The following is a 27,717-nucleotide window of genomic DNA, read 5'->3' as shown; positions in this document are numbered from 1 at the left end:
GCACTTAATGGTAATGCCCCCAGTAGTAATGTTGCCTGTAGTAATGCCCCCAGTCATTTAGCCCCAGTAGTTATGCCCCCTGTGGTAATGCCCCTGCAGTTATGACCCCAGTAGTTTAGCCCCTATGTAGTTTGCCCATTAGTAATGCCCCCAGTAGTTTGACCACTTGTAGTTCAGCCCCTGTAGTTATGCCCCCTTTTAGTTTGCCCCCTTTAAGTTTAGCCCCCAGTAGTTTAACCCTTGTAGTTATGCCCCCCTGTAGTTTGCCCCAAGTAGTAATACCCCTGTAGTTATACCCCCAGTAGTAATGCCCTCCTGTAGTTTGCCCCCAAGTAGTAATGTCCCCAGTAGTTTAACCCCTGTAGTTATGCCCCCAGTAGTTTAGCCACCCTGTAGTAATGCCCTACTGTAGTTTGCCCCCTGTAGTAATGCCTTCAGTAGTTAGCCCCCATGTAGTTTAGCCCCCAGTAGTAATGCCCCACTGTAGTTTGCCCCCAGTAGTAATGCCCTCCTGTAGTTTGCCCCCAGTAGTAATGCCCTCCTGTAGTTTGCCCCCAGTAGTAATGCCCCCAGTAGTAAGCACCTGTTAGTAATGCCCCCAGTAGTAATGCCCCCGTTTGTAATGCCCCCAAGAGTAATGCCCCCGTTACTAATGCCTTCAGTAGTTAGCCCCCATGTAGTTTAGCCCCCAGTAGTAATGCCCCACTGTAGTTTGCCCCAAGTAGTAATGCCCTGTAGTTATACCCCCAGTAGTAATGCCCTCCTGTAGTTTGCCCCCATTAGTAATTTCCCCAGTAGTATGCCCACAATAGTAATGCCCCCCCCAGTAGTAATGCCCCCAGTAGTTTGCCCACAATAGTAATGCCCACCCCCCCAGTAGTAATGCCCCCAGTAGTTTGCCCACAATAGTAATGCCCCCCCAGTAGTAATGCCCCCAGTAGTTTGCCTACAGTAGTAATGCCCCCCACCCAGTAGTTGGCCCCCAGCAGTTAGCCCCCGTTAGTAATGCCCCCAGTAGCTTGCTAACAGTAGTAAAAGCCCCCAGTAGTAATGCCCCCCCCCCCCCAATGGAAGCGCCGCTACACATAGGGAAAAAAATAAAATAAAAATCACCATACTCACTGATCCCCGCTCCCAGGCCGCTGCAGTCCTTCCTTCCGGCACCCGCTCCTCAGCACTATGAGATGTCTCTCCCATAGCGCACAGTGACAGAGCCGGAAGCCGGAGCTCAGTACTGAGCTCCTGCCTCCGGCTACCGCCGGGCGCCCGCTGGTAACGCAATCCCAGCGGGCGCCCGGCATCTTCCAGCAGCGGCGGCACACAGCGGGTTAGGTGAGCCGGAGGAGGCGGAACTGCGTTCCGTCTCCAAGTGGAACTGACGGAACGCAGTTCCGCCCCGTTCCGGCTCACTTTAACCCCTGTGTATGATCATGGTGTGTTGTATATGCATTGATAAGCTTTGGATGGCTGCACATGCACTATTCACTTGGTTTAAATAACCTGTTGTCATTTGTATCTTGGGGGTAGATTTACTAACGTGTCTAAATATGAATACACACTTAGATCATTTTTTTCCCTCCTGAGCGATAGTTTACTATATCGTATATCGCCCAGTGTGTATGCAGCTGACAACGGCCGAAGCACGGCCCTGCGTGTTATTTGTTGTTAACGACCCTCGGTGTCGACCGTACATGCAGCTCAATTTGGACTCATCGTCCAAAGATGCATGTACAGCCCGGCCACAGTCGCTCACGGAGCACATCGCAGTGGCGTAACTACTGCCCCCGCAGTCCTCGCGGTGGCTTGGGGGCGAGGGGCTGCGGGGTCGCCACTGACTTAGAACAGATTGACATGCGGACGAGCGTCCGCATGTCAATCTGCGGTCTCCTTCCCTCCGCTGCTGTGTTGGAGGGACACGGAGGGCACCGCGCGCGCCTCTCCAGTGTCCCTCCTGGCTCTCCGGCCGGTGTAATAAAGGAAGTGCAGTTCGTGAGCTCTGATTGGCTCACGAACCGGCACTTCCTTTATTAGACCCGCAGGAGAGCCAGGAAGGACACGGGTGAGGCGCGCGCTGTGCACTCCGTGTCCCTCCAACACAAAGGAGCGGCGGGGGGGGGGGGGGGAAGAATAGGGGAGCAGGCACTGTGGGGGAATATCTGGAACTGAGGGCATGTACCTGGCGGCACTGTGGGGGAATATCTGGCACTGGGGGCATATACCTGGCACTGTGTGGAGGAATATCTGGCACTGGGGGCATATACCTGGCACTGTGGGGCAATATCTGGCACTGGGGGGAGCAGGCACTGAGGGGGCTTATGTGACACTGGGGGGGAATATCTGGCACTGGGGGCATATACCTGGCACTGTGGGGGAATATCTGGCACTGGGGGCATATACCTGGCACTGTGGGGGAATATCTGGCACTGGGGGGAGCAGGCACTGAGGGGGCATATGTGGCACTGTGGGGGAATATCTGGCACTGGGGGCAAATACCTGGCACTGTGGGGGAATATCTGGCACTTGGGGCATATGTGGCACTGGGAGCACGGCCCTACCAACAAGCACTACCCCCTAGCAACGAGCATGACACCCAGTGCATGAAACCCCTGGCAACGAGCATGACACCCTGAGCATGAAAATCCCTGGCACCGTGCATGGAACCAAGAGCATGAAACCCCTGGCAACGAGCAGGTAATTTAAAAGTAATTAGAAGCCTTACTGTAGGACTTAATGTGTAATGGGCATTACGGTGTGTGGCATAATGTATCGTGGACATTGCGGTGTGTGTCATAATGTGTCAGGCATTACGGTGTGTTGTATACTATATCACGATCATTGTGGTATGTGGTATAATGTCTCAGGGTCATTGCGGTGTGTGTCATAATGTGTCACAGACATTGTATGTGCTATAATGTATCAGGGGCATTGCAGTGTGTAGCATAATGTATAACGGGCATTGCAATTCCTGTCATAATGTGTCACAGGCATTACGGTGTGTGGCATAATGTGTCGGGAGCATTACAGTGTGTGCATATTGTGTCATGTGCATTATTGTGTGTGGCATAATGTCTAAGGGTCATTGCAGTATGTGGCATAATGTATACTGGGCATTACTATAAGGAGGAAAAATGACAAATAATGTAAGGGGCATGAATCAGGATTATTTTTCTTTCCTGTGGTGGCCAACGTCTGGGCGTGCAGGTTGCAAAACTGGGGTATAAGGTAGACTTTTCCTGCAATGCCACGCCCCTTTATGCGAAGCCACGCCCATTTCAACTAAGCCACACACCCTTGGCGCGCACATATTTGTCCCTTTACTACTGCCAATTATGGGGGGGGGGGGGGCGCCGAAATTTTTTTTGGCTTGGGGGAGAAAAATTTCTAGTTACGCCACTGGCACATCGCCTAGTGCGTACCCACCTTATAACAAAAGTGATGTTACTCATAGCAGCCAGAGAAGTGTAGCAATAGAGAAATGATAGCTAGATACTGATTGGTTGCTATGAGCAACAACATTATTTGGCCAGGGAATAATTGTATGTGTATGTCCATATGTTTTAGAAAAATCAATACAAAAAAACAAACTGCTTTTACCACATCAGCTAAATTCAAGTTTGCATGGTTAACAGCTGGTACATGCATGTTAATGAGTAAACTTCTTTTCAACAGTGAGTGCAGGATCTGTTCTGTGCTCTCTTTCCAGGCTTCATATTTGTTATCCTCATATGCCTTCATTCTTCTTGCCACTTCCAAATATTTTGCCTTTGCCTGAGAAACAACAGAAACAGATATAAGAACGGTTCCGGTATGAATGGTCGACCATGTTATGGTCGACAGTCATTAGGTCGACCACTATTGGTCGACATTGACATGGTCGACATGGACACGTGGTCGACACATGAAAATGGTCGACACATGAAAAGGTCGACATGAGTTTTTTAACTTTTTTTGGTGTTGTTTTTTGCGTAAAGTGACTGGGAACCCCAATTAGTGCACCGCGTCCCCTCGCATGGCTCGCTTCACTCGCCATGCTTCGGCCATGGTGCCTTCGCTCCGCTACCGCTTCGCTCGGCACAGATTACCGTTCCAATCGTAGTCCACGTGGATCGTAACGTATGGAAAAGTTCCCCAAAAGAAAAAAAAGTTAAAAAACTCATGTCGACCTTTTCATGTGTCGACCTTTCATGTGTCGACCATTTGCACGTGTCGACCATGTCAATGTCGACCAATAGTGGTCGACCTAATGACTGTCGACCATAACATGGTCGACCATGTGAACGGATACCATAAGAACAGATTGCAAGTGTCCAACGCTGCTGATAATGGGTGATCAGTATGTACTAAGAGATTATAGGCTGATTCTGAGTTGAGGGCAAAGGAAAAATAAACACTTAACTTTACACCTGGAACAAACCATTTTTTTAATGCAAGGGGTGCAATTTTTTTCATGCAGGGTAAATACTGTCAGCTTGCTAGGTAGCCCACACATACTGGACAGCTTTATTTTTATGCTTCACAATTTAGATTAGAGTTTGGACACGCCCCTCTGCATCTCTCTGCACATTTTACTTTTGCTTCCCCTGCAGAGTTGGGATATGTCCATCTGCATCTCTCTGCACATTTTACTTACTCAAGGTTTTTATTTTACTCAAGGTATGCATTTTACTTGTGCTCAGAGCCGGCCATAGGCATAGGCAAACTAGGCAATTGCCTAGGGCATTTGATATGCCTAGGGGCATCAGCAGCTTCTGCTGATTAAAATGATATGCGGCATGCCTATATTCTATGTGTAGCATTTCATATGCAGATACAGCCACAGTCTCACACAGAATATAGGCATGCTGCATATAATTTTAATCATCAGAAGCTGATTGTGTATCCTAGCCATATAGCAATGCAAATAAGATGCATTTTCATAAAAAAAGGTGCCAGATGTTAGCATTGAGGCAATATTTATGCGGACACATCTGTATCCAAGCAGAGGCAGAGGTCACAGTGTTAGTGGCAGTGTGAGTGCTGTGTGTATGTGAGTGGGTTGGTTGGGCAGTAGTGTTCGGAATATGTGTAAGGAGCATTATGTGTGTCTTGTAAAAATGCATTAATAATGTGCAACATATGTGTAAGGGGCACTATGTGTGTCATTATGTGTATAAGGGCATTAATGTGCGGCATATGTGTAACAGGGTATTACTGTATGTGTGTCATTATGTGTATAGGGGCACTAATAATGTACAGCAAATGTGTAGGGGGCACTATGTGTGTCATTACATGTATAAGGGCATTAATAATGTGCGGCATATGTGTAAGGGACATTGTGTGTAAAAGGGCATTTATAAAGGTTGGCATAATGTGTAAGGCGCATTATGTTTATAAGGACATTAATAATGTATGTCATATGTGTAATGGGCATTACTGTGTGGAATGTGTGTAAATGCACTACTAATGTGTGGCATTTTGTGTATAAGGTGCTCTACTATGTGGCGTTGCGTATAGAAAGGGCACTACTGTGTCGTCTAATGTGAATAAAGAGCAATAAGGTGTGGTGTAATGTGAATAAGGAGCAATTCAGTGTGATGTAATGTGAATAAGGGGCTCTACTGTGAGGAGTAACATTTATAAGGTAAAGTGATACTACTGTGGGATGTAATATGAATCTTGGACACTATCGCATGATCATATGTGAATAAAGTTGCAGTACTGTGTGGAGTAATTGGAATTGGGGTTATTGTGTGGCCATGCCCCTTGTCAGAAAAAACACACCCCTTTTTGGGCTGTGCGTAAAATGTGCAAACTTTTCCTATTTAAAATATAGGGGGTACAAGGTCAGAGGCGGAACCAGCGGTGGTGCTAGCGGGCACCAGCCAAAATCTTGCCTAGGGCATCATATTGGTTAGGGCCGACTCTGCTTGTGCTTCACCTGCAGTTTGGACACGCCCCTCTGCATCTCTCTACACATTTGACTTCTGCTTCACCTGCAGAGTTTGGACACTCCCCTCTGCATCTCTCTGCACATTTTTCTTCTGCTTCCCTTGCAGAGTTGGGACATGCCCCTCTGCATCTCTCTGCACATTTTACTTCTACTTCCCCTGCAGAGTTTGGACATGCCCCTCTGCATCTCTCTGCACATTTTACTTCTGCTTCACCTGCAGAGTTTGGACACGTCCCTCTACATCTCTATGCACATATTACTTCTGCTTCACCTGCAGAGTTTGGACAAGCCCCTCTGTATCTTTTGCACATTTTAGTTCTGCTCAACCTGCAGAGTTTGGACACTCCCCTCTGCACATTTTATTTCTGCTTCCCCTGCAGAGTTCGGACATGCCCCTCTGCATCTCTCTGCACATTTTATTTCTGCTTCTCCTGCAGAGTTTGGGCATGCCCCTCTGCATCTCTTTGCACATTTTACCCCTGCTTCACCTGCAGTGCAACATGATTTTACCAAGGTGCAAAGTTATTTGTTTTTTTGGCTTGTTCCCGACTCACAAGCAGACACATTATGGGCTATTAATATATTATATAATAAGATTTTAAACCTACCAGTAAATCTTTTTCTCGCAGTCCGTAGAGGATGCTGGGGACTCCGTAAGGACCATGGGGGATAGACGGGCTCCGCAGGAGACATGGGCACTTTAAGAAAGACTTTAGATCTGGTGTGCACTGGCTCCTCCCTCTATGCCCCTCCTCCAGACCTCAATTAGAGAAACTGTGCCCAGAGGAGACGGCAGTACGAGGAAAGGATCTATGTTAATCCAAGGGCAAGATTCATACCAGCCACACCAATCACACCGTATAACTTGTGATATACTATCCAGTTAACAGTATGAAAACGACATAGCATCAGTCCAAGACCGATGAAACTATAACATAACCCTTATTTAACCAATAACTATATACAAGTCTTGCAGAAATAGTCCGCACTTGGGACGGGAGCCCAGCATCCTCTACGGACTACGAGAACAAGATTTACTGGTAGGTTTAAAATCTTATTTTCTCTTACGTCCTAGAGGATGCTGGGGACTCCGTAAGGACCATGGGAATTATACCAAAGCTCCCAAACGGGCGGGAGAGTGCGGATGACTCTGCAGCACCGATTGAGCAAACAGGAGGTCCTCCCCAGTCAGGGTATCAAACTTATAGAACTTTTCAAAGGAGTTTGAACCCGACCAAGTAGTAGCTCGGCACAGCTGTAGCGCCGAGACCCCTCTGGCAGCCGCCCAAGAAGAGCCCACCTTCCTAATGGAATGGTCCTTGACCGATTTAGGTAACGGCAATCCCGCCGTAGAATGCGCCTGCTGAATCGTGTTACAGATCCAGCGAACAATAGTCTACTTTGAAGCAGGGGCACCAATCTTGTTGGTTGCATACATGACAAACAGTGCTTCTGTTTTTCTGACTATAGCCGATCTGGCCACGTAAATTTTCAAAGCCCTGACCACATCAAGGGACTCGGGATCCTCCAAGTCACGCGTAGCCACAGGCATCACAATAGTTCATATGAAAGGATGAAACCACTTTTGGCAGGAATTGAGGACGGGTCCGCAATTCCGCTCTATCCATATGGAAAACCAGATAGGGGCTTTTATGTGATAAAGCCGCTAATTCCGACACTCGCCTACCCGAAGCCAAGGCTAATAACATGACCACCTTCCAAGTGAGATTTTTCAACTCCACCGTTTTAAGTGGTCCAAACCAGTGTGACTTAATGAAACTTTACACCACGTTAAGGTCCCAAGGCGTCACCGTTAAGGTCCCAAGGCGTCATATGCAGTACTCCCTTCACAAAAGTTTGTACTTCAGGGAGAGAGGCCAATTCCTTTTGAAAGAAAATGGATAAGGCCGAAATCTGAACCTTAATAGATCCTAATTTTAGGCCGAAATTCACTCCAGTTTGCAGGAAGTGAAGGAAACTGCCCAGATGGAATTCTTCCGTAGGAGCATTCCTGGCCTCACACCAAGAAACATATTTTCGCCATATACGTTGATAATGTTTAGATGTCATGTCCTTCCTAGCCTTTATTAGCGTAGGAATGACCTCATCCGGAATACCCTTATCCGCTAGGATCCGGCATTCAACCGCCATGCCGTCCAACGCAGCCGCGGTAAGTCTTGGAATAGACAGCCCCTGTTGCAATCAGTCCTGTCTTAGAGGAAGAAGCCACTGATCTTCTGTGAGCATTTCCTGCAGATCCAGATACCTGGTCCTTCGTGGCCAATCTGGAACAATGAGGATTGTTCTCATTCCTCTCCCTCCTACCATTCTCAACACCTTGGGTATGAGAGGAAGAGAGGGAAATACATAGACCGACTGGAACACCCACGGTGTCACTAGGGCATCTACAGCTACTGCCTGAGGGTCTCTTGACCTGGTGCAATACCTCTGTAGCTTCTTGTTGAAGCGGGACGCCATCATGTCTATCTGTGGCAGTTCCCACTGACTTGCAATCTGTGCGAAGGCTTCCTAAAGAAGTCCTCTCTTGGATGCAGGTCGTGTTTGCTGAGGAAGTCTGATTCTCAGTTGTCCACTCCCGGAATGAACTGCTGAAAATGCGCTTACATGATTTTCCGCCCAGCGGAGAATCCTGGTGGCTTCTGCCATTTCCACTCTGCTCTTTGTGCCGCCTTGGCGGTTTACATGAGCCACTGCGGTGATGTTGTCTGACTGGATCAGAACCGGTAGGTCGCGAAGCAATGTTTCCGCTTGCCGAAGGGCGTTGTATATGGCCCTCAGCTCCAGGATGTTGATTTGAATACAAGTTTTTTGACTTGACCCAAAGACCTTGGAAGTTTCTTCCCTGTGTGACTGCTCCCCCACCTCGGAGGCTCGCGTACGTGGCTACCAGAATCCAGTCCTGGATGGCGAACCTGCGACCCTGCAGAAGGTGAGCACTCTGCAGCCACCATAGGAGAGACACCCTGGTCCTAGGGGACAGGGTGATTAACTGATGCATCTGTAGATGTGATCCGGACCACTTGTTCCGTAGATCCCATTGGAAAGTCCTCGCATGGAACCTGCCGAAGGGAATGGCCCCGTAAGATGCCACCATCTTTCCCAGGACCCGAGTGCAGTGATGCACTGACACCTGTTTTGGCTTTAATAGGTTTTTTACCAGAGTCATTAGTTCCTGGGCCTTCTCTATCGGAAGATAAACCCATTTCTGGTCCGTATTCAGAATCATACCCAAGAAGGGCAGACGAGTCATAGGATCCCACTGTGACTTCGGGATATTGAGAATCCAGCCGAGTTTCTGTGACACCTTCAGCGAAAGTGACACGCTGTTCAACAACTGCTCTTTTGATCTCGCCCTTATTAGGAGATCGTCCAAGTATGGGATAATTGTGACTCCTTGCTTGCGTAGGAGCACGATCATTTCCGCCAATTACCCTGAAATTGGTAATGACAATACTGTACCGTAATTCTCAGGTACGCCTGATGGGGTGGATAAATGGGAACATGAAGGTATGCAGCCTTTATGTCTAGATACACCATAAAATCCCCCCCTTCCAGGCTGGCGATGATCGCTCTAAGCGATTCCACCTTGAATTTGAACCTTTTCAATTATAGGTTCAGAGATTTTAATTTTAAAATAGGTCTGACCGAACCATCCGGTTTTGGGACTACAGCCAAGGTTGAGTAATATCCCCTTCCTTGTTGAAGGAGGGGAACCTTGAGTACCACCTGTTGGAGATACAATGTGTGAATTGTATTTAATATTATCTCCCTTTCTGGGGGAGAAGCCGGTAGGGCTGATAAGGAAAACCGGCGAGGAGGCACCTCTTCGAATTCCAGCTTGTAACCCTGAGAAACAATTTCTATTGCCCAGGGATCCACCTGTGAGTGAACTCAGATGTGGCTGAAGAGTCGAAGACGTGCTCCCACTGGGGCGGACTCCCTTAGCGGAGTCCCAGCGTCATGCGGTGGATTTAGTAGAGGCCGGGGAGGACTTCTGTTCCTGGGAACTAGCTGTGCCCTGCGCCCTTACCTCTGGTAAGAAAGGACGCTCCTCGTACCTTCTTGTTTTTCTGCGACCGAAAGGACTGCATTTGATAATGTTGTGCTTTCTTAGGCTGTGAGGGAATATAAGGCAAAAGATCAGATTAACCAGCTATAGCTGTGGAGACCAGGTCCGAGAGCCCTTCTCCACACAATTCCTCACCCTTGTAAGGTAAAACCTCCATATGCCTCTTTTAGTCGGCATCACCTGTCCATTGCATGTTCCACAGGACACGTCTAGGAGAAATCGACATAGCATTGACTCTAGAACCCAGTAGACCAATGTCTCTTTGAGCATGTCTTATATATAAGACAGCATCTTTTATATATCCTAGGGTCAATAATATGGTATCCTTATCTAGGGTTTCAATCTCCGCTGATAAGGTATCTGTCCCACGCTGCTACAGCGCTATAAACCCCTGCCGACACAATCGCCGGTCTGAGTAGTGTACCAGTATGTGTGTAAATGGACTTCAAAGTACTTTTCTGCATGCTATCTGCAGGATCCCTGAGGGTAGCTGTATCTTGGTATGTCAGCGCTACCTTTTGGGTAAACGTGTCAACGCCTTGTCCACCCTAGGGGAGGATTCCCATCGTATCCTGGCCCTAGCAGGGAAAGGATACGCCATGAGAATTCTTTTGGGAAACTGCAGTTTCTTGTCTGGAGATTCCTGCTCTTTTTCACACAATTTATTTGGTTCATGAGAGGGGGCAAATGTTATCTCAGCTTTCTTCCCCTTAAACATGTGTACCCTCGTGTCAGGGACAGATGGGTCATCAGTGATATGCAAAACATCTTTTATTACAATAATCATATATTTAATACTTTTCTGCCAGTTTTGGCTGTAACTTTGCATCATCGTAGTCGACACTGGAGTCAGACTCCGTGTCGGTATCAGTGTCTATTATTTTGGATAGTGGGCGTTTTGAGACTCTGAAGGTCCCTGCGACATAGGGACAGACATGGGTAGATTCCCTGTCTGTTCTCTAATCTTTTGTGCAGTAAATTTACCTCAGCACTTAATTCCACATATCCAGTCAGCTGTCGGCGTTGTCGACGGAGACACCACACACACACATTTGCTCCATCTCCTCCTTAGAAGAGCCTTTTACCTCAGACATGTCGACACACACGTACCGACACACCACACACTCAGGGAATCCCAGGGCCGGATTAAGCCTTAGGGGGGCCTGGGGCACTTAAGACAGGAGGGCCCTGGTGGAGGGGGAGGGTGTATATTAGATTGTGCATACCTCTCAACATGACCCATTCTGGGAGAGACAAAATGCTCTGTACCTGGACTTCCCTCATTTAATTGCTAAAAAAGGTATTTCAGCAAAAATGATTACAATCATGATTAAGAGGGAAGTCCAGATAGAGAGCATTTTGTCTCTCCTGGAATGGAAGGTATGGATTGTGTATTACCTATAAACCAATGGTGTATAATAAGATTTTACTCACCGGTAAATCTATTTCTCGTAGTCCGTAGTGGATGCTGGGACTCCGTAAGGACCATGGGGAATAGCGGCTCCGCAGGAGACTGGGCACAACTAAAGAAAGCTTTAGGACTACCTGGTGTGCACTGGCTCCTCCCACTATGACCCTCCTCCAGACCTCAGTTAGGATACTGTGCCCGGAAGAGCTGACACAATAAGGAAGGATTTTGAATCCCGGGTAAGACTCATACCAGCCACACCAATCACATCGTATAACTCGTGATACTATACCCAGTTAACAGTATGAAATATAACTGAGCCTCTCAACAGATGGCTCAACAATAACCCTTTAGTTAGGCAATAACTATAAACAAGTATTGCAGACAATCCGCACTTGGGATGGGCACCCAGCATCCACTATGGACTACGATAAATAGATTTACCGGTGAGTAAAATCTTATTTTCTCTGACGTCCTAAGTGGATGCTGGGACTCCGTAAGGACCATGGGGATTATACCAAATCTCCCAAACGGGCGGGAGAGTGCGGATGACTCTGCAGCACCGAATGGGCAAACTCTAGGTCCTCCTCAGCCAGGGTGTCAAACTTGTAGAATTTAGCAAATGTGTTTGACCCCGACCAAGTAGCTGCTCGGCAAAGTTGTAGAGCCGAGACCCCTCGGGCAGCCGCCCAAGAAGAGCCCACTTTCCTCGTGGAATGGGCTTTCACTGATTTAGGATGCGGCAGTCCAGCCGCAGAATGTGCAAGCTGAATCGTGCTACAGATCCAGCGAGCAATAGTCTGCTTAGAAGCAGGAGCACCCAGCTTGTTGGGTGCATACAGGATAAATAGCGAGTCAGTTTTCCTGACTCCAGCCGTCCTGGAAACATATACTTTTCAGGGCCCTGACTACGTCCAGTAACTTGGAATCCTCCAAGTCCCAAGTAGCCGCAAGCACCACAATAGGTTGGTTCACATGAAAAACTGATACCACCTTAGGAAAGAATTGGGAACGAGTCCTCAATTCCGCCTTATCCATATAAAAAATCAGATAAGGGCTTTTGCATGACAAAGCCGCCAATTCTGATACACGCCTGGCCGACGCCAAGGCCAACAGCATGACCACTTTCCACGTGAGGTATTGTAGCTCCACGGATTTAAGTGGCTCAACCCAATGCGACTTCAGGAAATCCAACACCACGTTGAGATCCCACGGTGCCACAGGAGGCACAAACGGGGGCTGACTATGCAGCACTCCCTTAACAAAAGTCTGAACTTCAGGCAGTGAAGCCAGTTCTATTTTGGAAGAAAATCGATAGCGCCGAAATCTGGACCTTAATGGAACCCAATTTTAGGCCCATAGTCACCCTGACTGTAGGAAGTGCAGAAATTGACCTAGCTGAAATTCCTCCTTTGGGGCCTTCCTGGCCTCACAGCACGCAACATATTTCCGCCATATGTGGTGATAATGGTTTGCGTTCACTTCTTTCCTAGCTTTAATTAGCGTAGGGATAACTTCCTCCGGAATGCCCTTTTCCTTCAGGATCCGGTGTTCAACCGCCATGCCGTCAAACGCAGCCGCGGTACGTCTTGGAACAGACAGGCACCCTGCTGCAGCAGGTCCTGTCTGAGCGGCAGAGGCCATGGGTCCTCTGAGATCATTTCTTGGCGTTCTGGGTACCAAGCTCTTCTTGGCCAATCCAGAACAATGAGTATAGTTCTTACTCCTCTCCTTCTTATTATTCTCATTACCCTGGGTAAGAGAGGCAGAGAAGGGAACACATACACCGACTGGTACACCCACGGTGTTACCAGAGCGTCCACAGCTATCGCCTGAGGGTCCCTTGACCTGGCGCAATATCTTTGTAGCTTTTTGTTGAGGCGTGACGCCATCATGTCCACCTGTGGCCTTTCCCAACGGTGTACAATCATTTGGAAGACTTCTAGATGAAGTCCCCACTCTCCCGGGTGGAGGTCGTGTCTGCTGAGAAAGTCTGCTTCCCAGTTGTCCACTCCGGGAATGAACACTGCTGACAGTGCTAACACATGATTTTCCGCCTATCGGAGAATCCTTGTGGCCTCTGCCATCGCCATCCTGCTTCTTGTGCCGCCCTGTCGGTTTACATGAGCGACCGCCGTGATGTTGTCTGACTGGATCAGCACCGGCCGGTGTTGAAGCAGGGGTCTAGCCTGACTTAGGACATTGTAAATGGCCCTTAGTTCCAGAATATTTATGTGTAGGGAAGTCTCCTGACTTTTCCATAGTCCTTGGAAGTTTCTTCCCTGTGTGACTGCCCCCCAGCCTCGAAGGCTGGCATCCGTGGTCACCAGGACCCAGTCCTGTATGCCGAATCTGCGGCTCCCTAGAAGATGAGCACTCTGCAGCCACCACCACAGCGACACCCTGGCCCTTGGAGACAGGGTTATCCGCCGATGCATCTGAAGATGCGACCCGGAACACTTGTCCAACAGATCCCACTGGAAGATCCTTGCATGGGACCTGGCGAATGGAATTTCTTCGTAAGAAGCTACCATCTTTCCCAGGGCTCGCGTGCATTGATGCACCGACACCTGTATTTGTATTAGGAGGTCTCTGTCTAGAGACGACAACTCCTAGGACTTCTCCTCCGGGAGAAACCCTTTTTATCCTGTTCTGTGTCCAGAACCATACCCAGGAACAGTAGACGCGTCGTAGGAACCAGCTGCGACTTTGGAATATTCAGAATCCAGCCGTGCTGTTGTAGCACTTCCCGAGATAGTGCTACTCCAACGAACAACTGCTCCCTGGACCTCGCCTTTATAAGGAGATCGTCCAAGCACGGGATAAGTATTTCGGCCATTACCTTGGTAAATACCCTCGGTGCCGGGGACAGACCAACGGAAACGTCTGGAATTGGTAATGACCATCCTGTACCACAATTTTGAGGTACTCCTGGTGAAGAGGGTAAATAGGGACATGCAGGTAAGTATCCTTGATGTCCAGTGATACCATGTAATTCTCCAGGCTTGAAATAATCGCCCTGAGCGATTCCATTTTGAACTTGAACCTTCGTATATAAGTGTTCAAGGATTTCAATTTTAGAATGGGTCTCACCGAACCGTCTGGTTTTGGTACCACAACATTTTGGAATAGTAACCCCGGCCTTGTTGAAGGAGGGGTACCTTGATTTCACCTGCTGGAAGTACAGCTTGTGAATTGCCGCCAGTACTACCTCCCTTTCTCCGAGGGCAGCAGGCAAGGCTGATGTGAGGTGACGGCGAGGGGGATTCGCCTCGAACTCCAGCCTGTATCCCTGTGATACTACTTGCAGAACCTAGGGATCCACCTGTGGGCAAGCCCACTGGTCCCTAAAGTTCCCGAGACGCATCCCCACCGCACCTGTCTCCACCTGTGGAGCCCAAGCGTCATGCGGTGGACTCAGAGGAAGCGGGGGAAGATTTTTGATCCTGGGAACTGGCTGTCTGGTGCAGCTTTTTCCTTCTTCCCTTGTCTCTGTGCAGAAAGGAAGCGCCTTTGACCCGCTTGCTTTTCTGAAGCCGAAAGGACTGTACCTTTCTTAGGCTGTGAGCAAACCTAAGGTAAAAAATTTTTTTTCCCAGCTGTTGCTGTGGATACGAGGTCCCAGAGACCATCCCCAAACAATTCCTCACCCTTATAAGGCAGAATCTCCATGTGCGTTTTAAAGGCAGCATCACCTGTCCACTGCCGGTTCTCTAATACCCTCCTGGCAGAATGACGACGTCTTTAATATGCTCTATGTTAGCAAAATATTATCCCTGTCTAGGGTATTAATATTATCTGACAGGGTATCAGACCACGCTGCAGCAGCACTATTTATGCTGAGGCAAATGCAGGTCTCAGTATAGTACCTGAGTGTGTATATACAGACTTCAGGATAGTCTCCTGCTTTTTATCAGCAGGCTCCTTCAAAGTGGCCGTATCCCAAGACGGCAGTGCCACCTTTTTTGACAAACGTGTGAGCGCCTTATCCACTCTAGGGGATATCTCCCAACGTGACCTATCCTCTGGCGGGAAAGGGTACGCCAGCAGTAACTTTTTAGAAATTACCATTTTCTTATCGGGGGAACCCACGCTCTTTACACACTTCATTCACTCATCTGATGGGGGAACAAAACACTGGCTGCTTTTTCTCCCCAAACATAAAACCCCTTTTATGTGGTACTTGGATTTATGTCAGAAATGTGTAACACATTTTTCATTGCCGAGATCATGCAACGGATGTTCCTAGTGGATTGTGTATATGTCTCAACCTCGTCGACACTGGAGTCAGACTCCGTGCCGACATCTGTGTCTGCCATCTGAGGTAACGGGCGTTTTTTGAGCCCCTGATGGCCTTTGAGGCGCCTGGGCAGGCGCGGGCTGAGAAGCCGGCTGTCCCACAGCTGTTACGTCATCCAGCCTTTTATGTAAGGAGTTGACATTGTCGGTTAATACCTTCCACCTATCCATCCACTCTGGTGTCGGCCCCACAGGGGGCGACATCCCATTTATCGGCCTCTGCTCCGCCTCCACGTAACCTTCCTCATCCAACATGTCGACACAGCCGTACCGACACACCGCACACACACAGGGAATGCTCTGACTGAGGACAGGACCCCACAAAGTCCTTTGGGGAGACAGAGAGAGAGTATGCCAGCACACACCAGAGCGCTATATCATGCAGGGATTAACACTATAACTGAGTGATTTTTCCCCCAATAGCTGCTTGTATACACATATTGTGCCTAAATTTAGTGCCCCCCCTCTCTTTTTAACCCTTTGAGCCTGAAAACTACAGGGGAGAGCCTGGGGAGCTGTCTTCCAGCTGCACTGTGAAGATAAAATGGCGCCAGTGTGCTGAGGGAGATAGCCCCGCCCCCTTTTCTGCTGACTTTTCTCCCGCTTTTTTCACGGATTCTGGCAGGGGTAATTTATCACATATATAGCCCTGGGACTATATATTGTGATGATTTGCCAGCCAAGGTGTATTATATTGCCCTCAGGGCGCCCCCCCCCCAGCGCCCTGCACCCATCAGTGACCGGAGTGTGAGGTGTGCATGAGGAGCAATGCCGCACAGCTGCAGTGCTGTGCGCTACCTTGTTGAAGACAGAAGTCTTCTGCCGCCGATTTTCCGGAACACTTCTTGCTTCTGGCTCTGTAAGGGGGCCAGCGGCGCGGCTCCGGGACCGAACATCGAGGTCGGGTCCTGTGGTCGATCCCTCTGGAGCTAATGGTGTCCAGTAGCCTAAGAAGCCCAAGCTACCACCAGTTAGGTAGGTTCGCTTCTTCTCCCCTTAGTCCCTCGCTGCAGTGAGTCTGTTGCCAGCAGATCTCACTGTAAAATAAAAAACCTAAAATATACTTTCTTTCTAGTAGCTCAGGAGAGCCCCTAGTGTGCATCCAGCTCAGCCGGGCACAAGATTCTAACTGAAGTCTGGAGGAGGGTCATAGTGGGAGGAGCCAGTGCACACCAGGTAGTCCTAAAGCTTTCTTTAGTTGTGCCCAGTCTCCTGCGGAGCCGCTATTCCCCATGGTCCTTACGGAGTCCCAGCATCCACTTAGGACGTCAGAGAAATTAGGTTTAAACTAATAGTTTAATAAGGCCTTGATTCTGTTTATATCTCCACCTAATAGAGGTACAACTATTTTACAATGATTTCCTCAAAGACAACTTAAAATACACATAGAAAAATAATATCTATAATTTATCTTGCAAAAATGCAGTAGCAGCAGCCTTTGTGCTATTTAAACACTGGGACAGGACTCAGGAGGATGCTCTGTGTATCTCTGTGTAATTAGATAACAGGTTACACAGGACCCTGACACCCAGGTGGGAGAAGGAGAAGCTGGGATCTCTGGGTCACTTACAGCTCTCTCCCCTCTGCTATCTCTCCTCTGTTCAGGAAGCTCCATCGGTATCTCATGAAACCTGATACTCCTGTGTCTCTGCCTGCAATGCATACTGTCCTGCTCACATCCTGGCAGCCTGGTTCTGCCGCTGCTCAAGAGGGAGAGCTATGTCAGTGTGCTCTGGCTGGGGGGCCCCTTGACAGAGGGGGCCCGGGGTACAGTATGCCCTGCATCCCCCCCTTAATCTGGCTATGGGGAATCCTCTTATCTGAAGACAGTTCCCCCACAAGGCCCTTTGGAGAGACAGAGAGAGAGTATGCCAGCACACACCCAGCGCTAATACCCCAGGAAAAACACACAATGTGTTTACCCAGTAGTGCTGTAATACTATTATTTGCTACCAATTATGTGCCCCCCCCCCCCTCTTCTCTGAAACCCCCTTTCACCGTGGATAAGCAGGGGAGAGTCCGGGGAGCTTCCTCTCAGCTGTGCTGTGGAGAAAATGGCGCTGGTGAGTGCTGAGGGAGAAGCCCCGCCCCCTCGGTGGCGGGCTTCTGTCCAGCTTAAATATAATAAAAACTGGCGGGGGCTCTTTATATATACAGTGCCTAGCTGTATATATATCTCTTTTGCCAGAAATTAGGTTTATATTGCTGCCCAGGGCACCCCCCCTGCGCCCTGCAGCCTTACAGTGACTGCCGTGTGTGAGGTGTGTGGGAGCAATGGCGCACAGCTGCACTGCTGTGCGTTACCTCAGTGAAGATCATGTAGTCTTCTGCTGCCTCTGAAGTCTTCTTTTCTTCTCATACTCACCCGGCTTCTATCTTCCGGCTCTGTGAGGAGGACGGCGGCGTGGCTCCGGGACGAACTCCAGGGTGAGACCTGTGTTCTGACTCCCTCTGGAGCTAATGGTGTCCAGTAGCCTAAGAAGCAGAGCCTTGAAACTCACAGAAGTAGGTCTGCTTCTCTCCCCTCAGTCCCTCGATGCAGGGAGTCTGTTGCCAGCAGGCTCCCTGAAAATATAAAACCCTAACAAATATATATTCTGTCAGAAAGCTCAGGAGAGCTCTCTGAAAAGCACCCAGTCTCCACTGGGCACAGTATCAAACTGAGGTCTGGAGGAGGGGCATAGAGGGAGGAGCCAGTGCACACCAGATCTAAAGTCTTTCTTAAAGTGCCCATGTCTCCTGCGGAGCCCATCTATCCCCCATGGTCCTTACGGAGTCCCCAGCATCCTCTAGGACGTAAGAGAAAAAGGGTTTTTAATTTTTTGGGACACCGCCACTGTTTAGTGGTTCCCCTGTAAAGTAATTCAGTGGTGGTTCTTCAAGAGATACAACACCGAGTCAGTAACTTTGTGCGTACACAAACTATTTTACAATGGCCCTCAATCCGAGTTGTTCGCTCGCTGCTAATTTTAGCAGAATTGCTAATAGGCTAAAATCCGGCAGTTCTGCGCATGCGTATGCACAGCAGGGCGCACACGCTAAGTATTTTTACACAAAACCATGCTACTTTACTCACGGGTGAACAAAGCTTTTCAATCGCTCTGCTGATCGTAGTGTGATTGACAGGAAGTGGGTGTTCCTGGGCGGAAACTGGGGGTTTTCAGGGAGTGTGCTAAAAAACGCAGGCAAGCCAGGTAAAAATGCAGGAGTGGCTGGAGAAACGGAGGAGTGGCTGGCTGGCCGCTGGGCGTGTTTGTGACGTCAAACCAGGAACTAAACGGACTGAGGTGATCGCAATCTAGGAGTAGGTCTGGAGCTACTCAGAAACTGCAAGGAAATACTTAATAGCAGAATTGCTAATCTTACGTTAGCAATTCTGCTATGCTAAAATACACTCCCAGAGGGCGGCGGCTTTGCGTTTGCATTTCTGCTACAAGTAGCTAGCGAGCGAACAACTCGGAATGAGGGCCAATGTAAGGGCTGCAAATATAGATTTTTATTTTGTTAAACGTTGGGTACATACTGGCTGCTTTTGCATGTAGCATGCTGGTAATCCATGCTTTTACATACTGTACCTCCCAACTGTCCCGATTTCCACGGCACAGTCACAATTTTTTGGGACTGTCCTGCTGTCCCACCCGTGGGATGCAGTGTTCCGCGGTGGGGGGAGGGGGCAGTTGGGAGGCTCCTGTCATCGCTGTCCTACTTAGCAGAGCAGCGGAGAATAGACGCTGTGCGCATGCTATGGGCATTTTAGCCCATTTAAAAACCATCAACTTTTTTACAAGGTCTGGGAGACAGTTAATTGTTTAGATCTGAGCAATAAATTACTAGTGTTTCATCACAGAAAACCATAAAATTGGTCAGATCATGAGTGAAATTGTATTGTAGTTAGCAAATAATACTGTGATTACACTCAAGGTATGCATGTTCTCCAGAGTCTCCTACATGCCTTGATGGATCTGGACCAAACTTGGTACACATACCCTTCATTGTCCAACTTGAAATACAGGGGGGGTTTCAAATGAAAAAACCCAGGGCCTCAATCATGAAAATGCATATAGAAAAAGTAATGGTCTATTTCTGTTGTCTGTCTGTGAGGTCATGCTGTGATGTCATAATGGTGGCAACAATATCAGGACTTTGGTGCTGTCCTTTCTCATACTCCTCCAGAGACACTCATAGATCACCAGCAGTAGGCGATATCACCGAAAAAGCTACTTACATAAGGTTAGTGACTTGGATTGTGATTAATGAGTCAGAGGAAAATATAAATTATCAACAGTTATACAAACCCTTCATCATCCTACTTAAAATACTGGCAGGGATTCAACTAACATGAATCAGTGACATGCGGTGAGGTAGGTGAGGCAGAGCCTTTCCTGTCATACTAACGTATACGCCAGAGTTTTCATTAAACAAAGTATATGAAAAATACAAATAATATATAATAAAGATCTTCTTTGTATTATTCTAATAATTTTATAGTCTCGAGTAAAAAGTCTATGGCAGGTGAGGCACTGCCTACCTTTTCCGCACATTTCTGATCAAAACTCAGTAAATCTCCAGCAATATATACTGCTGCACCTATGTATAATGCCCACATGAACCTCTTGGCCCATTTATTGTGTGTTATTAAATCTGGCTGTGGAACTAGCCAATGTGTATCCTGAGCCATTTACCTCACCGCACGTACCTGGTATGTATGTATGTATGTATGTATGTATGTATGTATGTATGTATGTTCTTCATAAACCCCTACATGGCTTGATGGTTCTGGACCAAACTTGGTACACAAACCCTTCATAATCCAACTTAAAATTCTAGTTTCAAGTAAAAAAAAATCCACCCATTGCGGAGCCAGGGCCCATATCACAAAAATGCATATAGAAAATGCATTGGTCGGTTTGTGTGTCTGTGTTGTTAGTTAGTCCTGACCAGTCTGGTGGAGTCTGTGAAGTCATGCTGTGATGTCATAATGGTAACAACCGCCTACAGCAGGACTTTGTTGCAGCTGCTGCTGCCCTTTCTCATACTCCTCCAGAGCCCTAGGAACACACAGCGCACAAGCAGGCGATATCACCGGAAAAGCTACTCACATAAGGTTAGTGACTGGACAAAGACTTAGTGCAATGCGGAGGCAGCAGACTTGGAGTGTGATTAAGGAAAGTCAGAGGAAGATAGTAATTACTGACAATTATACAAACCCTTCATTATCCAACTTCAAATACTGGCAGGGTTTCCACTAAAAAAAACCCCCACCCTTTTTGGGGAAAGGACCATATCTATCTATCTATCTATCTATCTATCTATCTATCTATCTATCAATAATATATAATTTTTTTCTGTATGATGGGTCGTTCTTCCTGCAACTGGTCGGTTGTGCTATGGGGGCGGCGGTGGCCCCCTCATATGCAAATGTATTTATGTTTGACATAGAGCAATCAATATTCTTTTCTGATCTTTCCATTGCTAATAGGATTTTATTCTTTTGTCGCTATATCGACGATTTACTAATTTTTTGGCAGGGTGACAGTAATGATCTTGTGCATCACCTTGAATTACATAATTCTAGTGACAGCCCTGTTAAATTTACTTTTTCATCTAGCCCTACTGAGATTCATTACCTAGATGTGGCAATCTCTATTAATGATGGTTATATTTCAACCAACTGGTATTCCAAACCCACTGACCGTAATAATTTACTAGCATCTACTAGCTGTCACCCAAGGTCACTTATCCAGGGTCTTCCGTATTCACAATTTATTAGAGTAAGACGTATAACATCTGATATCAAACAAGCTGAATCCCAGATAGATACCTTGTTACAGAAGTTCCTGGCACGCGGGTATGACTACACTCAGTTACAACAAACAAAATCCAGGGTGTTGGGAATTGATAGAGCGACTTTGTTAAAATCTAAACCTACAAATGTGAAAACCACTCTACCTTGGGTCACACAATACACAACAGCTAGCCCCATGATAAATAAAATAGCTAAGAAGTTATGGCCCATTATCACGTCTGATCCAGATTGTAATTTGGTCGATACAGACCTGATGTCTAGCTACAAACGTGGGCGTAATATCCGTGACATTCTTGTTAAATCTGATATTACGCAGCCTGCCCCTAGCATTTATAGGGGTAAATTAGGATGTATACGGTGCACCTGTGTGACCTGTAAGTATTTGATCCCTGGTGATTCTTTTTATCACCCTTTAACTGGTAAAGTATTAAAGATCTATCACAGACTTACATGCAATTCTGTTTATACTGTCTACCAAATTATCTGCCCGTGTGGCCTTTCCTACATTGGAAAGACTGAACGACCATTTAAAGAACGGATGGCGGCTCATCGTTTGTCCATTAAAGCTGCTTTGATCTCTGGCAAGAGTGATCAGCCAGTTGCAAGGCATTTTGCGCTGGCTGCTCATAACCTTGCTTCATTAAAGTATAGAATGATTGACCACATTCCCCACTCCCTACGTGGTGGTAATCGTGGTTTTAAGTTATTGCAATGTGAGGCCAGGTGGATCTTTCCTTGCTCCTAAGGGTCTTAACGAGCACTCGGGTATCAGCGTACTGGCTAATAGCAATTAATATTATTCTTTTTTATTTATCTTTGATCATCGTTTATGTTTATTTGTTGTACATTTTTTGCATGGTATCATTACGGTAATATGCTATAGGCTGTATAAATCTGGTCTTAGCTTTAGCATTAAATGCTCCCTTCATTTCATGTAAACAGTTGCTTGATCGGTATCTAAGTCCGGTCTTTGCTGTAATCTTTACCTGGATCGGTAATCCTGTCAGCCGTACTGTGTATTTATGTTTACTTTGTTACTATGGTGACGGGTTTGTCACATGATGTCGTGCGCTTCTGTTTCAGAGCGTCATGACGTCATTTCTTATGCGCGGCCACCGGGTGTGCAGTCCCGCGGCGGCATTCGCGCCACAATGGGTGATGCTCTCTATTTAAGGTAAGCTGTTTGTATTGTTTGCATTATACCTGACGAAAATGCCATTCCAATAAACGGGCATTGAAACGTTGCATCCTAACCTTTGTCATTGCGAATCATTGGAGTGCCGCACCACCCTGTGTCCACTATATATATATATATATATATATATATATATAAAAACCTTTTTCAAGACAGGCTGTACATCAAATTTAAGAAGGTCAACAGTCACTTGGGTGTATAATACATCTGTGGCTCACTTAGCAACCATCTTTGAAATCACATCTTCCTCACATAGAGCAGAGTAATGAACATTCAAAATAGATTACACTGATCATCTCCATGTTTAAGACCAGATGCAGCCACCAATGCTTCAATATCATAAACATAAGCTTTGCTCAAATAGCTTCAGTCTGCTTGTGGCTGCACACAATGTGTGCTCTATGTGAGGAAGATGTGATTTCAAAGATGGTTGCTAAGTGAAATTATTTAAAGCGAGAGTGCACCCTCCACCGAGTGGAATTTGCGATATCCAAGTAGACCGGACCACGGCCTATTGGGAGCACCCGTCAAAGTGATCTAGCATGAGATGAGAATGCGGGACATTGTGTGGGTATATCTATCTATATACATATTTATGTATGTATGTATGTAGGTACAAACTTCCCAAAGTGGTAATAATATAGGATACCAGAGGACAAAGTAGGAAGTTGGGGTTGGTCGGACCTTGCGGCAAATAGCGCCAACCAAAATTGTGATCCAGAGAGCCTGTTCTGGGCCTTTCGCTAAATTTGGAAGAACAATTTAATGGCTTGAATACTCTAATCTTGTCACTTTGGTCCAACTCAACTCTTGACGCTTCATCCATTGTTGCCACCCCACACCCAGTTGAATCAAATTTCTCATTCACCTACAATGCACTTGAGTACGCGTCTCCATCCTACATCTCCAACTTCTCCACACACACTCAATCTCTCCACTACTTTAACAACCAGTTATTCTTATTCCTCTTGATTCCACTCCAGTCTTTAGGATTTCTCTCCCGCTGTTATGGTATGTCATTATACTCTCAGACTTTCCCCTAGTTTCTCAACTTTTAAAGCTAACTTATTCAATTAAGGCCATCATCCCTCATCTTAACTCTCCAGGATCCAAATCTTATCCCCTTTTTCTCCACATCCACCAATTATTACGTAGAATGTAAGTTCTAGTAAGCAGGTCCTTCTCTTTCTCTTTTCTCTAAGTAATTATATCATTTCTGAGTTGTAAGTATATAATGGTTTTTATATCAATTTGTGTTTCTGTCTGAAATTTTGTTGAATGTTCTATGCCTATGTATGGTATTGCAGAACCTTTTATGTTGTCTTATAGGTAAAAGTATTAAAGACGACAGAAGAAGATAGAAGAAAGCGACAGAAGAAGACAACGACAGAAGAAGACAACGATGACAGAACAAAAAGAAGAAGCAGGTAAAAGAGAAACAAAAGAAAGAAAGAAAAGAAGCAGAAAAAAGCATGAAGAAAAAGAAAGAAAAATGAAAGAAGAAAGAAAAAAGAAAGAAGCAGAAAGATAAAGGTAATAAGAAAGAAAATAATGTTTCTATGCCTATGTATGGTATTGCAGAACCCTTATGTTGTCTTATAGATAAAAGTATTAAAGACGATAGAAGAAGATAGAAGAAAGCGACAGAAGAAGACAACGACAGAAGACAACAACGATGACAGAACAGGAAAGAAGAAGCAGGAAAAAGAAAGACAAAAAAGAAAGAAAGAAAGAAAGAAAGAAAGAAAGAAAGAAAGAAGAAGAAGCAGAAAAAAAGCATGAAGAAAAAGAAAGAAAAATGAAAGAAAGAAAGAAAGAAAGAAAGAAAGAAAGAAAGAAAGAAAGAAAGAAAGAAAGAAAGAAAGAGAAAGAAAAATGAAAGAAACAAAGAAAGAAAAAAGAAACTATTAAAGACGACAGAAGATAGAAGAAAGCGACAGAAGACAACAACAGAAGACAACGATGACAGACAGAACAAGAAAGAAGAAGCAAGATAAAAAGATACAAAAAAAGAAAGAAAGAAAGAAAGAAAGAAGCATAAAAAAGCATGAAGAAAAAGAAAGAAAGAAGAAAGAAAGAAAAATGAAAGAAGAAAGAAAAATGAAAGAAGAAAAAAGAAAGAAGCAGAAAGATAAAGGTAAGAAGAAAGAAAATAATGTTTCTATGCCTATATATGGTATTGCAGAACCCTTATGTTGTCTTATTGATAAAATTATTAAAGACGAAAGAAGAAGATAGAAGAAAGCAACAGAAGAAGACAACAACAGAAGACAACGATGACAGACAGAACAAGAAAGAAGATGCAAGAAAAAGACAAAAAAAAGAAAGAGAGAAAGAAAGAAACAGAAAAAAAGCATGAAGAAAAAGAAAGAAAAATGAAAGAAAGAAAATGAAAGAAGAAAGAAAAAAGAAAGAAGCAGAACGATAAAGGTAAGAAGAAAGAAAATAATGTTTCTATGGCTATGTATGGTATTGCAGAACCCTTATGTTGTCTTATAGATAAAAGTGTTAAAGACGATAGAAGAAAGCGACAGAAGAAGACAACGACAGAAGACGACAATGACAGAAGACAACGATGACAGACAGAACAAGAAAGAAGAAGCACTACAAAATCTTCCAGTACTTTTGACTAGAGCGGATACGGTTCAATTAAACGCTTTAATTAGGAAATTTATATGGAAAGGAGGGCGCGCACGGAAGCTACACCAACCAAAATCGAATGGTGGCATTAACTTCCCTGATGTCACTGGGTATAATCAATCAGCTCTCTTGCGACATTTAAGAGATTGGTTACAGAGGACATCGATTTATACTGATGTCTCTTTGGAACAGGAATTTTTGAGGGACAGTGCATTAATAGGCTTATTACACCAACATGATCGGGAAGTGGAGGAACATGTCAAATTTAATCCTTTGCTTTGGTCAACGCGGAGGCTTTGGCACACCCTGCGTCACAAGGCTGGACTCAATGGTTTTTATTCTTTACATCTGCCCCTGGTCAAAAATCCTCAATTCCTAGACGGCATGGCTGCTCATCCCTTCACCTTATGGAGACTTGCGGGGATAGAAAATATTGGGACTCTGGTGTCAAAGGAGAAATGCCCTCTCACTTTTACAGAACTATCCACTAACTATGCCATGGTTTGACCATATCCTTTGGCTTTCCTACAGGCACGCTTCTATATAAACCACGTTCTACAACACTTTTCTGACAAAGACTGGGATAACCCCCTAGACACCCTCTTGAAAAATGCAGTCCCTCAACGTAAAGCTATTTCGGTCCATTATACGTTTCTCAGAGATGTTATGGATCATACTAAAGTGTTGGGAGGAGTGGCGGGGTGGTTGTCTCACTTTCCTGAACTAACAGTCCTGGATTTGGAAAAGGCCCTTCTATATTCTCGCAAAACACTTCCTTCCAGCATGTATACTGAACTATTTCTGAACATATTTCATAATGCATACCTTTCCCCGCTACGTAGATTTCACATAGGAACCTCCACGACTCATAACTGTCCCAGGTGTCATCAGGAGGAGGCAGATAACTACCATTGCCTGTGGGCTTGCCCTATTGTAAAATATTTCTGGCACTTAATACGCAGATATGCAGAATTAAAATTGACAAATTATGTCCCATTTACCCCGGAGTGGGCAATTTTTGGAATGGTTAATCCTATGCTACGAATCACCCCGGGTAGTAAGAAATTGCTACTGGCCATAAGCGCAGCGGGTAAAAAAAATATATTACAGAGCTGGCTTGATAATTCGCCCCCTCAATTACCTTTGTTTTTTAATAAATTATACTTTCTCTTTCGAATGGACTGGATGGAGACACTCCTGCATAAAGAAAAGGAAGTGGAACGCTTTTTTTCACTCTAGGAGTCGTATATAGACACCCTCCCACTCACAATTAGAAATCAGATTCATTATAGTCTTAAAGATACCACCTGGTATCTTACCAGGCTGATAACACAAGATCCTCCGATTGCCTTAGCGTAGGAGGAGGGGGAGGGGGGCTCTCACTTGTTACCTGTTGGCCTTTGTTATGTTTCAGGACTCGCAGTCTTAATTAATTAATTAATTATTAATTTCTGTATGTCTAAATACTATGTCTGGGACTTTGCTATTGACGGTTATTGATTTTTACTGTACACAATAAGTTTTACTCGAAACTGAGAGATCTGTACTACGGACACTAAATGCTAGACTTAGAGTTACGCATTTTTATGACTATCTTCAATATACCAGAGTTTGTATCAATATATGACATTTACTTTGCTCGCACTTTGCGACTAGATTTATCAAATTAACATTGTAACTATTGTGATTTATTTGTATCAATTCCTTTTTGCCTCAATAAAAAAATGTTAAAAAAGAAGAAGAAGCAAGAAAAAGAGAGACAAAAAAGAAAGAAAGAGAAAGAAAAGAAAGAAAAGAAGTATGGTATTGCAGAACCCTTATGTTGTCTTATAGGTAAAAGTATTAAAGACGACAGAAGAAGATAGAAGAAAGCGACAGAAGAAGACAACGACAGAAGAAGACAACGATGACAGAACAAAAAGAAGAAGCAGGAAAAAGAGAGACAAAAAAGAAAGAAAGAAAAGAAGCAGAAAAAAGCATGAAGAAAAAGAAAGAAAAATGAAAGAAAAATGAAAGAAGAAAGAAAGAAAAAAGAAAGAAGCAGAAAGATAAAGGTAACAAGAGAGAAAATAATGTTTCTATGCCTATGTATGGTATTGCAGAACCCTTATGTTGTCTTATAGGTAAAAGTATTAAAGACGACAGAAGAAGATAGAAGAAAGCGACAGAAGAAGACAACGACAGAAGAAGACAACGACAGAACAAAAAGAAGAAGCAGGAAAAAGAGAGACAAAAAAGAAAGAAAGAAAAAAAGCAGAAAAAAGCCTGAAGAAAAAGAAAGATAAATGAAAGAAAAATGAAAGAAGAAAGAAAGAAGCAGAAAGATAAAGGTAATAAGAAAGAAAATAAT

At 45.5% G+C, this 27,717-nt stretch overlaps 1 long non-coding RNA gene across 2 annotated transcripts in view; it reads right to left on the bottom strand.

Moving 5' to 3' along the window:
• Positions 1-3,588: 3,588 nt before the first annotated feature.
• The window catches only part of LOC135070727 (uncharacterized), a 377,305-nt gene continuing 353,176 nt past the window's right edge, over positions 3,589-27,717 (bottom strand). For both annotated transcript variants that reach the window (XR_010256891.1, XR_010256885.1), the window contains exon 3: positions 3,589-3,768. This is a non-coding gene — a long non-coding RNA (uncharacterized LOC135070727). The remainder of the gene's footprint in view (positions 3,769-27,717) is intronic.

Source organism: Pseudophryne corroboree, chromosome 1, assembly GCF_028390025.1.
Source record: "Pseudophryne corroboree isolate aPseCor3 chromosome 1, aPseCor3.hap2, whole genome shotgun sequence".
NCBI classification, from domain to species: domain Eukaryota; kingdom Metazoa; phylum Chordata; class Amphibia; order Anura; family Myobatrachidae; genus Pseudophryne; species Pseudophryne corroboree.
Note: the sequence above shows the minus strand (reverse complement) of the source record. Positions and strands in the feature narration are given on the sequence as shown.